The 12,819-nt window shown below is 47.9% G+C and overlaps 1 protein-coding gene across 2 annotated transcripts in view; it reads left to right on the top strand.

Annotated features, from left to right (window-relative positions):
• Positions 1–12,819, top strand: part of CASZ1 (castor zinc finger 1) — a 446,064-nt gene that overhangs the window by 239,231 nt on the left and 194,014 nt on the right. The gene's annotated exons all lie outside the window — the stretch shown is intronic.

Raw genomic sequence — 12,819 nt, 5'->3', positions numbered from 1 at the left:
ATCCCATTCTGTCCCATTTTTCTTTTAGGTATTAATTTTATGTATTTATTTATTAAATTTCTATCCCGCCCTTTCCCTCAGAGGCTCCCATAGTGTGTTCTTTGCACAATATATTTTGCTCAAGGTACAAAGGGCCAAATGCGTTGGAGCCCCACCTATAGGTGCTTCCACTCCACTCCTCCTCCCATTCTCAAGTATTGAACAGACTGTGATGGTGGGTCATCCCTGTCTTGGCCTCTTCAGCACTTGAAACTTAAAAAGGTAAAGGGACCCCTGACCATTAGGTCCAGTCGTGGCCAACTCTGGGGTTGTGGCGCTCATCTCACTTTATTAGCTGAGGGAGCCGGTGTACAGCTTCCGGGTCATGTGGCCAGCATGACTAAGCCGCTTCTGGTGAACCAGAACAGCGCATGGAAACGCCCTTTACCTTCCCGCCAGAGCGGTACCTATTTATCTACTTGCGCTTTGAAGTGCTTTCGAACTGCTAGGTGGGCAGGAGCAGGGACCGAGCAACGGGAGCTCACCCCGTTGTGGGGATTCGAACCGCCAACCTTCTGATCAGCAAGTCCTATGCTTTGTGGTTTAACCCACAGCGCCAGCCGTACTTGATACTTGTTGTTGTTGTTGTTTAGTCGTTTAGTCGTGTCCGACTCTTCGTGACCCCATGGACCAGAGAACGCCAGGCACTCCTGTCCTCCACTGCCCCCCGCAGCTTGGTCAGACTCATGCTGGTAACCTCGAAAACACTATCCAACCATCTCGTCCTCTGTCGCCCCCTTCTCCTTGTGCCCTCCATCTTTCCCAACATCAGGGTCTTCTCCAGGGAGTCTTCTCTTGATACTTGATACTTAGAGCATCTCAAAACCTGACTTGCAGCCCTTGCAGTCTGCACTTCTCTTCTGGCTGTCATGGGCATTAGGCTGGCAGTTGCCCTTATCCCATCGCCTCAGAAGTGGTACATGCCATGCGTTGGGGTGGCAAGGCCTTGCCTGAGGCGAAATAAGGTAGCCTTCATGGATCAAGTGCAAGGGAAACCCTGCATAGAGCACATTGCACTACAGCCTCTCCAGACTCCACTAGCCTCTCTCCCTATTCTATCCCTCCCTCCTCCAGCAACAGGCACCGTATTTTTCGCTCTATAAGACGCACCAGACCACAAGACGCACCTAGTTTTTGGAGGAGGAAAACAAGAAAAAAAATATTCTGAATCTCAGAACCCAGAACAGCAAGAGGGATCGCTGTGCAGTGAAAGCAGCAATCCCTCTTGCTGTTCTGGCTTCTGGGATAGTTGTGCAGCCTGCATTCGCTCCATAAGACGCACACACATTTCCCCTTACTTTTTAGGAGGGAAAAAGTGAGTCTTATACAGCAAAAAATTCGGTAGTTAAAAATAGGGGGCGTGCTCTCTCACCCACCCCACTACCGCCCATTTGTGTGTTTTTCCTCACCTTGAGGCTGAGCCGAAATATTTCTTCCCTCCCTGGTGACGATTTTCAAGTTTTCTTGGGAAATTCCACATCTCTCGCATGAGTGCCAAGGCTCAGAGGTGGGGGAAGAGTCGGGTCTATGGCGGTATAATAAGATCTGCAAGATTAAAAATTACTCTGCAAGCAACTCAGCACTCTTCAGAAGGCTATTCAGGATTCAGGACAGACAAAAGGAAGGACTTCTTCCCGCTGTGATGGCCACTAGCTTGGATGGCTTTGAAAGAGGATTAGAGAAATTCACTGATGATAAGGCTACCAGTGGCTACTAAACCTGTGGTTCTGCCACCACAATCCTGAATATCAGTTGCTGGGGAGAGTGCACTGGGGCCTGAATCCTGTTTGTAGGCTCCCGGTAATGGGCATCTCTTGGTGGCCACTGTGAGAACAGGATGCTGGACTAGATGGGTTTTGGAGCTGATCATATTGGGTTCTTATGAGCTGTAGTGTTGTAGAGCAGGAAGCTTTGACCAGCTGAATGTCTGCTTCAGCTGCCCGCTGCTAAAAGCACAGGAATCCTGCAGGGCGAGGGCATCCCTAGAAATAGTTCAGGAGACATGTTCAGATCTCTTTAGCTTTCTCACTTCATGCTTTCCTGTGAGGGAGAAAGCTGTTAAAGCTCATCAGACATTTGCAAAATCTAATGGCATCGGGAAGGGTCCCTGCTTTGCTTTCAGAAGGTCCTGGGGTCTCAATACCTGGTATATCCAGGTAGGGCGCGGAAAGATCCTCACCTGAAATTTTTGACAACTGCTGCCACTCAGTATAGACGATAACTAAGCTTAGATAGACCTACAGTCTGACTCAGTATGACATCTTCCTATGCTCCTGTGTCTTAAGGGAGGCCGTTGGTAGAGCATCTGCTTTGCTTGCAGAAGGTCCGAGGTTCAATCCTAAAGGGCATCTCCATGTCGGACTGGCATTTTCCTCCTGTCTGAAACTCTAGAGAGTGGCTGCAAGTCAGTGTAGACAATATTGAGGAATTTCCTTTGTTCCTATCTGTGTTCCCCCAGCCCTGTTCCTTAGGTTGCCAAAATCCTTCCTGGCCCAGCTTCTCAGGTTTTTTAATAGCAGCCTGGTTCTGCAGACAGTCATTCAGCAGGTCATGCTCCCCACCTGCCCCTGCTAAGCTTGGGCTGCTTTTTTCCCTTGTGTGCCTGGTTGGGAGCAGCACGGGCAGAAAAGCTTTCATATTGTCTTTGCCCTGTGGCCTTCCTCAGCCGACGGAGCCAGCCGTTCTCAATGGCAGGCCGTCAAGCAGAGCGGGACGTGGGGCGCGTGGAGGCCTGGAGCTTTCCTTTTGACCGCTTCCAAACTTTCCCAGCCTGGACGGGCCCTGCGGCACTTCAAAGGGGACCCCCCTCCAGCCCCGCACACAGAGCCTTCCGCTGCTCCTTATTGAGTCTTCAAGCCCTGGCAGGGCACTCCATTAAAAAGCCATTTGCCTTTTGTGCCGGCTGCGCTTTCTCTCTCTCTCTCTCTCTCTCTCTCTCTCTCTCTCTCCCCCCCCCCCCCCGCCACCACCACTGCCATTGCTGTGGCCTCCAGCCGCCTCCTGCTCATGCAACCCTACCCACTGTTGGAAGGACGTCACGGGCATAGTTTGCATCCTGGCAAAAAACCTGGTGGTCCCCATGGCAACTTAGTCAATCACTTGTTGGGAGCAAAATAGGAGGGGGGGCAGCACGTGCATTTATGAACTGCAGCCACCCATATCACCCGCTTGGGTTCAGGATTTCCCAGGAGTCTCCTTTTAAATATATAAATAATCTAAACCACTACCCAATTTGCTTCTTTTTGTTTCTCTTTGAGCCAGATCAGGGACTGGTGCAGGGAGAAAAACGCCTCTTTTTCACCTGTACTCCCTAAGTTGGCAACCAAAACTGCAGGTCACCTGCACTGACAACCCTTTAACTCTTGGCAGAAGTCCAGGGAGTGCCACCCTGGGCCTTCTTAACCTTCGCCCCTTCAAAGCAGCTGGCATGTTCCCCCTGAATTCCACCGTGTGCCACCTTGGCCCTTTGCCCACGGGGCACACATTGTATTCTCTCGGCGCTTGGCTTGGCTTGGCGCTTTTACTTTTCAGTTTGTGGGGGGTTGGATTTGCCAAGCAAACTGGAACTGTGCCCATGGGGGCGGGTGGGGAGGTGTGTATCTCAATTCCATGTCAGTGCCTGGCATGGGCGTCCAGAGGCCTCCTGATTCTCTGACCCCTCCCTCTTGCCGGGCAGGGTGCCCAGGGGGTGTTCATCTTCCTTCATGCTGCTTGGCTCAGTGCCTGTGGGTTATCTGAAGCTGGTGGTGCAGGGTGCAATGTACAGCCTCTCTCTCTCTCTGCCGTGGCAGCAACACCTAGTTGTTGTCCCTGGCAACCTTGTTCAATACCTGGTTGGCAGCCGCCCTGGGGAGATGAGGTCATGATTTGTGCTAGGTTTAGGAAATGAGAAAGCTGCCCTGCACAAAGCCAGGTCAAGGTTCCACGTTCCTCAGTATTGTCTACACTGACTGGCAGCAACTCTCCAGGGTTTCAGGCAGGGAACGTTCCCAGCCCAAACTGAAGATGGAAAGGAGGGAACCTGGGACCTTCTGCATGCAGAGCAGGTGCTCTTCCACCGATCTACAGTCTTCCTTTCAATCTGCTTGGCAAGGTGTATCATCCCCTTTTGAAATTGCGAGAGGCAGGCCTTCCTTTCTGGAAAAAACCTCCCTGCATGCTTCAAGGCTGTGTGGGGATCTGCTTCTGGCTCTCTCCCCTACCATCTCCCAGGTCAGCTACAGTCTTCTGCATCTTGGTGGAAGGGTTAAGCATGCATTGGTGGTTATCATTCACCTTTCTGTTGTGGTTATAGTTCTGGCATATCCAGTGGTCTTCCTCATTCTTACCTCCATTTCACAGTGCTCTTCTGGGCTATGTGATTGGTACACTCATTTTATGACTGGGAACTGAGGCTGAGAGGTGGTGGCTTGCCTTGTGTTTCAAATATTGATCCATAACCACCTCATGCATGACTTTTCCCCATGCTGGCAAAGCTGTAGGACAATAATGCCATGTACATCATCATAATTGCCTGTAAAGCAAACCCCATGTACTTCACTCTCTTCACTGCATGCGTGTTCTTTCGCAAGAGCAAGCTGCCTTATACTGAGGCAGACCGTTTTCCCATCTAGATCAATATTGTCAACAGTGCCTAGCAGCAGCTCTCTGGGGTGTCAGTGAGGGGATATTCCAGGCCCTACCTGAAGATGCCAAGGATTGAGCATTGGGCCTTCCACACACACATTATGTGCTCTGCTACTGAAACATGTTCCTTCCCCTGATCAGCGGTTGGCAGAGAGTTTCTTGTGTTTGCGTACATGGTAGTAATTTACGTAGGTATATGGTAAAGCATAGGGACGCGGGTGTCGCTGTGGGTTAAACCACAGAGCCTAGGACTTGCCGATCAGAAGGTTGGCGGTTCGAAACCCCGCGACGGGGTGAGCTCCCATTGCTCAGTCCCTGCTCCTGCCAACCTAGCAGTTCGAAAGCACATCAAAGTGCAAGTAGATGAATAGGTACCGCTCCAGCGGGAAGGTAAACGGCGTTTCCGTGCGCTGCTCTGGTTCGCCAGAAGCGGCTTAGTCATGCTGGCCACATGACCTGGAAGCTGTACGCCGGCTCCCTTGGCCAATAATGCGAGATGAACGCCGCAACCCCAGAGTCGGCCACGACTGGACCTAATGGTCAGGGGTCCCTTTCCCTTTCCCTTTATGGTAAAGCATTTAATGAAAGTTTAAAATATCTAACACTGTGATAAACAGTTAGCAAATTAAACATAAAAAGCTTTATGCTGGTTGGAAGTTTTAACATTCTGAAAGACGAACAAGGTTTGTATGCCCTCAAATGCTACCAATGAAGGCCAGTTGTTACTAAGGGAGGGGGAATGAACCTCTTTCAAAAGAGATTGTATTTTGTTTGCATTCTTTGTTTGTTGCCATGCATATTTGCTCAGTAGCAAACCCTGCTCTGTTCAGTGGAGCTTACTCCTTAGTAAAAGTGCCTCAAGACTCCAAATGGAATCCAAATATCTTTGAACAGAATAATGTTGTGATGGGTTTAGTATTCTGTGGATGATCTTCTCTTGTTCTCTCTCAACCATTTGCACCCAACTAAGTTATACTCAGGGGGACGCAGGTGGCGCTGTGGGTTAAAGCCTCAGCGCCTAGGGCTTGCCGATCGAAAGGTTGGCGGTTCGAATCCCTGCGGCGGGGTGCGCTCCCGCTGCTTGGTCCCAGTTCGAAAGCACCTCCGGGTGCAAGTAGATAAATAGGGACCGCTTACCAGCGGGAAGGTAAACGGCGTTTCCGTGTGCGGCTCTGGCTCTGGCTCTGGCTCTGGCCAGAGCAGCGATGTCACGCTGGCCACGTGACCCGGAAGTGTCTCCGGACAGCGCTGGCCCCTGGCCTCTTAAGTGAGATGGGCGCACAACCCCAGAGTCTGTCAAGACTGGCCCGTACGGGCAGGGGTACCTTTACCTTTACCTTTAAGTTATACTCATAGAAAATAACCTAAAACAGTCATGGCCATTAATTTCAAGGGGTCTGCTCTGAGAAGGATTAACATTGGATACAATACTATATTTTTAAATGGTCCCTCCAGATGTCCATGGTTCCCCACAACCTAAGAGCCTTCTGGATCAGGCCAATGGCCCTTTTAGCCCAGCATCCTGTTCTCATAGTGGCCAACCAGATGCCTCAGTAGGAAACCTGCAGGCAGGACCTGAGCATAAGAGCAGCTTTCCCCAGTTTTGATTTCCAGCTACTGGTATTCAGAGAGAATTCCATAGTTTATGCAGTGTGTGAAAAGGTCCTTCCTTTTGCCTGGCCCGAATCCTCCAGCATTCAGTTTCATTGGATCCCATCATTGAGTTACACACCCTCTCTGTAAATGTGCGCAGCGAAATATTGCATATGACATATGCTTCATCGGGGGGAGGGGGGTTCTTGACTCCATTCCCAATACTCTATATACCCAGTTTATCCTGCTGTTCCACTTCTGTACTTGGAAGCAACGCCCAGCCAAGGGTTCCCCTGTTCCTGCTGTGGATTATCTACCAACAGGTCTTTCTCAGGTGGTGCTTATTGCATCTTTGCCCGTGTGCCTCTCCATCTTTCCTTCAGGCGACTGAGAGGAAAAGCTCTCGGGGGGCGAGAATGTTAAGAATGCACTCATGTACGGAGCTGGCACTGCACCCATCCACCTTCTGTTTGCCGTGCCAATGCTTAACAAAGTTGTTGGCAAGGGTCCCTGTGCCTCCTGCCACCCCCTTCCCCCCCCTTGTTTACCATGGGTTGCCAGCATGCATGTCCAGAGGGGCACAGAAGGAATGCTGCCCAGAAAGAGAGACAAGGAATTTATGGGCGTGTTGAGAGCTTAAATGAATGCCACAGTTGAGTTCGGGAGGATATAGAATGGGTGGGGAGATGGCAAGAGTTGTGGGTCTTCTGAAGTCATTGAGCTGCAAGGAGTGTGTGTGTGTGTGTGTGTGTGTGTGTGTTGTTGTTGTTGTTGTTGTGGTTGTTGTTGTTGCATGCATGTTAAGAGACTTGTGGGCTTCATTTTCTATCTGCAATATGGAGAGAATAATACTGACATGCATAATGTGGTGGTTCATAGAATCATAGAATTGTAGAGTTGGAAGGGATCCCAAGGATCATCTAGCCTAACCCCTATAAATGCAGGAATCTCACCTAAAGCATCCATGACAGATGGCCATACAAACTCTGCTTAAAAGTCTCCAAGGAAGGAGAGTACACTCCCTTCCGAGGTACAGTGGTACCTCAGGTTACATACGCTTCGGGTTACATACGCTTCAGGTTACAGACTCCGCTAAGCCAGAAATAGTGCTTCAGGTTAAGAACTTTGCTTCAGGATGAGAACAGAAATCGTGTGGCAGCGGCACGGTGGCAGCAGGAGGCCCCATTAGCTAAAGTGGTGCTTCAGGTTAAGAACAGTTTCAGGTTAAGAACGGACCTCCGGAACAAATTAAGCACTTAACCCGAGGTACCACTGTAGTCCATTCCACTGTTGAACAGCTCTTGTCACCAGAAAGTGCTTCCTGAGGTTTTGTCGGAATTGCCTTTCAAGATACAAGAAAAGAGATTACTATGAAGCATCAGGAATAACTTTCTGGTGGTAATAGCTGTTCAGCAGTGGATGGGGCTCCCTCAGAAGTGGACTCTCCTTCCTTGGTAGAGGCAGTTCTTAACAAGATAATAATGTGTAGCACTCTGAGCGTTCTTTGAAGAGCTATTCATACATTCATTCAGTTTCTGTCCCACTTTGGGATGGTGAGTATTGTCTTCCTCCTCCCATTTTATCCTTACAACAAGACTGCGAGGTGGGCTAGGCTGAAAGATAATCCATCCCAAAATAACCTAGGTGTGTATCCACCTACATCTTACACAGAGAAGACACATTTAAATTAATGGACCTAACTTAATCATATCTATTAACTTAAGTGGCTCTACTCTGCATAAGACTAACATTGAATAAGACCCCCAGATTGCTTCCTGGTTGAATAAGGATGAACCTTGGTCTCAACAACACCTAGCCTGACACTCTACCCACCATGCTAGAACAGCTCATAGGGTCATAGATTTGCAACAGACCCATGCAGCTCAAAATCCTGCCAGAAGTCACACACCATCCTTGCCTCGGTGCTGTCGCAAACAGCATCACAAGAAGTGCTCCCTAAAGACAGTCCTTTGAGTAACCTTCTTGATCTCTTCTAAGAGGATTCTTGCCACCTCCAGTTTTTAGAAGTACTCATAATTAAAAATAATGTGTTGAAGAAGTTTTTACTCAGAGTTGAACCACTGAACTGAACAGATGTAAGTACACTGCAACCTGATATATTCAGTTCATGTATCTGATAAAGTGGGCTTGAGCTCACGAAAGCATATGCCCTATTACATTTGGTGATTTCTAAGGTGCCTAAAGACTTTTGATTATTTTTGCTGCAAGAGAGTCACACACAGATTCACCCACCCCTGCTGCTCGATTAATTTGAAGGGGACTTTTTCAATTGATTAAAAGTTTTATTTTTCAGTTGATTACTCCAACTAGTTAATCAACTCAATGTGGCTGCCCATTACAGTAGTAGTAGCAGTAGTAAAATAATAATAATAATAATAATAATAATAATAATAATAATAATAATAAAACAATAATAATACAGCAACAACAACAACAACAATAATAATAATTTATAAATGTGGGGAAAGGGTAGATGACCTGATAGCGTATCACCTGGGAACCAGTTTGATTGCCATCCAAAACCTGGTGATCCTTCAAACCAGTATGTCTTCCTGAAAGAAAAGATAGCTGGGATCATAGGAGCCAACTCCTATATTTGAGGGGACTATCCCCAAAAGTTAATGGGCATTACTGTTCAAATAGTATGCGTGCACCATGTCATGTGATCAGTTATGCAGGGCAGGGTTTATCTGGGCCCCCACAATATTTTATTCAATTTGGCACCCCTGACTGAGATCCATCTCACTCAGTATTCTTGTATTAGTTTACATTGCCAGAGGACTACGCAGATAATGAGGTGATAGAATGGACTTTGAGTTACAGGTGAGGAGTACTATTTCTGCAGGCTTCCCATGTTTCTGTTCTTTTTTTTTTTTTAATTAATCCCTGCAAATAGAACACTAGTACTTCAGGACAAAAGGTTCTGATATACAGTTGTTTTTTTTTGCTGAGTGCTGGTTTCCTATTTTTTAAGATGTTGGCCAGTGTTCAGAAAATGTTTTATTGGCCACTCGGCCATTTGTACCACCATTCTGCTGAGCATGTTAATAGACTGGACTGCAAGTTCTCGGCAGGGAACTATGCATTTAAAGCAGTACCCTGCCACTTTAAACAGCTTCACCCAAAGAATCCTGGGAACGGTGGTTTGTCAATGGTGCTGAGAGTTGTAGGTACCCCTTCCGCTCTTTTACCTGCACCAAATAATCAGGACTGTCTCTGCCAAACAAGCTTGTAAACAGGGATTGTTGGGCATCATGTGAGCACTTTGGAGAAGCAGAGAAAATGCACTCACTATGTGCTCAAAGGCACTCCTGTTACTTTGTGCACTGGAAGGCCGAACCGTGGGGTGCAAAATGTTGAGCTTTGCTTCAGAGTAAGCCTTGTCACTGATAAGAACCCCAGCCTGTATAATTCATACTTTTCCAGCTCCCTGGCTTCTAGGCATCTCTGCAACAGTTTGCCTCCTGCCCTTCATGTCTCTCTTTATTTACCCTTTAATTTTCCTTGCCCAGGCCAGCCCAACAAATATAGATATATATATCCCAGTAACGTAGTAGCCAGATGAACTCCATCTCAAAGGTTAATATAAAAATCTGGATTGGATTAGTTAAAAATTACTTACAACACCATTAAAATTCTGAGCTCTTTTATTTTATTTTATTTGAGGTGGTTGTTGTGGCTGTGCATTAATTTAAAATGTCAGGGTTTGGGGTTTTTGTTTGGTTTGGGTTCTAAGCGTGAGTGTGTATGTGTGTGTTTTCTCTTTTCTGTTCCTTGAGAAATCCAATAAGAACTTCAGCCAGCGGAGCGATCTGCAAAACTGTCTGGCACAGAGGAAAGTGTGTCTTTTCAATTGGTGAGGGGAAAAAATATGGGCCTTAACTGGAACCATATGGCAGCGCACTTGAGAGAAATCTGCTGAAAAGGAGAGGAGGGGAGAGGGAGGGAGGAAGGGGGGACTGTGTGCCAGGCAGAGGCAACAGGCAAGCTTGCTCCGCGTAGTTTGGGAAAGATACTGGTTTAGAGCAGGACAGGTACATGTCCCGAGTGTGTGGGAAGGAGGCTGTAGTGACGGAGAGGCAGAGCCAACGTATTCTGGTTTCCTTCCCATCTTTCTCCTTCCTTGCAAAAAACTACAACAGACACTTGTGCAATTTTCAAGACAAAAGCACTGGGCAGGAGTCATCACCTACTCCTTAGATGTACCTGTGTTGTTTTTTTTCCAGTTCTGCTTGTTATCCACAAAGGGAGACAGAACTCCGGGTAGCCTCTGGGTGGTAATAAATCTGTGACTATGGTAATGGGGTGGTGTGAGTGGGACACATATACCCAGGACTGCTAGGCTACAGCTTTGGATTTTGGGGTGAAAAACAAAAATAATGGTAGTGCTGTGTCCCACCTTGCCCTAGTGATGAGCCTCCCTTGGAAGGAAGGGGTTGGACACATCCATCCATTTAGTTTTCTCCCAGTTTCTCGCTTTTCCAATCTTCAGTTCAGTTTACCCCACTTCTGCATCAGTTTGCATTTAAAAAAGAAGTCTGCAAGAAAATCTGTTATGCTCTTTTGGGTGAGCTTCTCTTGATTTACACATTTTTTGTGCACACTTTACCTAATGCAACACATTTTTTGCATGTGCACCCCCTTGTTTTACGCATTTTTGTGCATGTTTATTGGGTCAGAGAGCTGCATTGAGGAATGCAGATAATTTTGAGGGGTATCTGGGTTTTGATTCATATAGCGGCTTGGGAAATGGGTTTTCCCCTCACCCCTACTTGCAACCAGATGCAGGCTAGAGAGGAGAAGGTAGCATGGCAGCTGCTCTTACCTGTGTGAGCCACATTTTCATACTGCCACCCTCTTGCCTCTAACAGGTTCTGCAAGGAGCACAACAAAATAGAGACAACAGAAATTGAGTACACACACACCCCTATATACATAAAAATGTAAGGCTGCTGTCATGCTCTGAAGTTGGCTGAAATAGAGGTGCCTTGGTTTTGTATGGGTGATTGCTCCCTGGCGGTTTACTGCTGGCTTCCTGAGGGATAAGCCCCTAGTAAGGCTCAGTGCCAGCTCACACATGAACTTGTCCGCTTGAGTGATTCCTTGCTGTCTGAGTTAGGAGTCCGGCATCTGGAGAGTTACAAATTCCCCATTGAAAGCTGAGTTGGATCATTGGCCTGTCCAGCTCCAAATTCTTCCCTCAATCTTCTTCAACCTTAGGCGCCTAGATGTTGTTAGATTACATCTCCCATCATCCCACTGGCTAAGCTAGCTGGGAATGATGGGAGTTGTAGTCCCCCAAAACACCTGGGGACCCAAGGATGGAGATCATTGGCCCACACTAACTGGCAGTAGCTCTCCAGGGTTTTAGGCAGGAGCCCCAGCCTTACCTGGAGATGCTGGGGATTGAACCTGAGGCCTTCTGCATACGAGGCAGATGCTCTCCCAGCTAAGCTGCGGCCATTCCCTGCCGTACACCACTACTGGTCGGCCACCCAGGGACTGATGCCTTTGGTTTACTCAGCTGCTTAACCTCATTGACTGCTGCGGACGCAGGGAGTGGTAAAATCAGCGGCCCCAGGGCTGCCAACCTGGAAGCGCAATTGTGATGGAGGCTTGTTGGTTTCCAGCCACCACCACCCGTTCCCTGGGATGCGGCAGGGCGCCAGGAGCCAATACTCCTCCATTCCCACCCCCCTCCCGCCTGCCCCCCCCCTCTGGTGTTTCTCCCTCGCTGTGAGAAAAACCCGACTTCCTTGCACTGTCTTCTGCCTGCTGACATGTGTTCCCCATTAGACCTTAATTTCAGAAGATTTACAACACATTAAGTAATTTGTAGGTTATTTCAACTTTAATCTGCTGAAGTCTCGGAGAGAGAAAAAAACTCCCGAGATGAAATTCAAAACACACGGTTCTTCAAAGTGCTGGGAATGGGGGCGTTTGACAGGCCCCACATCTGCCTGGTTCCACATCTGCCCCGAGGACTTGCCAAGTGACGCAGGCGGTGAGAAGTGCAGGCCATCAGGTGGAACGCGGGAGCAGCTCCTGCACTGCATGCAGAACGTCCCAGGTTCACTCCCTGACACCTCCGGGTAGTTTCAGGCTGCGAGGAAGTCCCTTTTCTGATGGAAACATGGGGAGCTGTTGCCAGTCAGAGCAGGCTCTATTGGGCTAGATGGATAAATAGTCTGACCTGAAACAAGGATGTTTCATCTGTGAAACCTGGTCAAAGGAAATGATGATTCTGAGTCGCGTAACAGGAATTCTCAAATTGTATGTCCGGAGGCTTTGGTTGGCTCAGAAGAGGGTGCCCGCTGCTTCTCTGTGTGATCAGCTGGTCCAAATAGCCTCAGCTGTCGGAAAGCCTCATGCAGAAATGCATGTGATTTGATTTATTATATTTCTCTGCCGCTTTTCATTCGAATGAATCGCCAAGTGGCTTACAAACAATAAATAACAATCACATAATAGAACACCAAAAACACAGCATATATCATACAGAATAATTAACAAATCATTGGTGAAACGATTACGATCTAT

Source organism: Podarcis cretensis (genome assembly GCF_951804945.1).
Source record: "Podarcis cretensis genome assembly, chromosome: 8".
In the NCBI taxonomy this organism is placed as follows: Eukaryota; Metazoa; Chordata; class Lepidosauria; order Squamata; family Lacertidae; genus Podarcis; species Podarcis cretensis.
The sequence above is the reverse complement of the archived record's forward strand: the minus strand, read 5'-3'. Positions and strand labels throughout refer to the sequence as shown.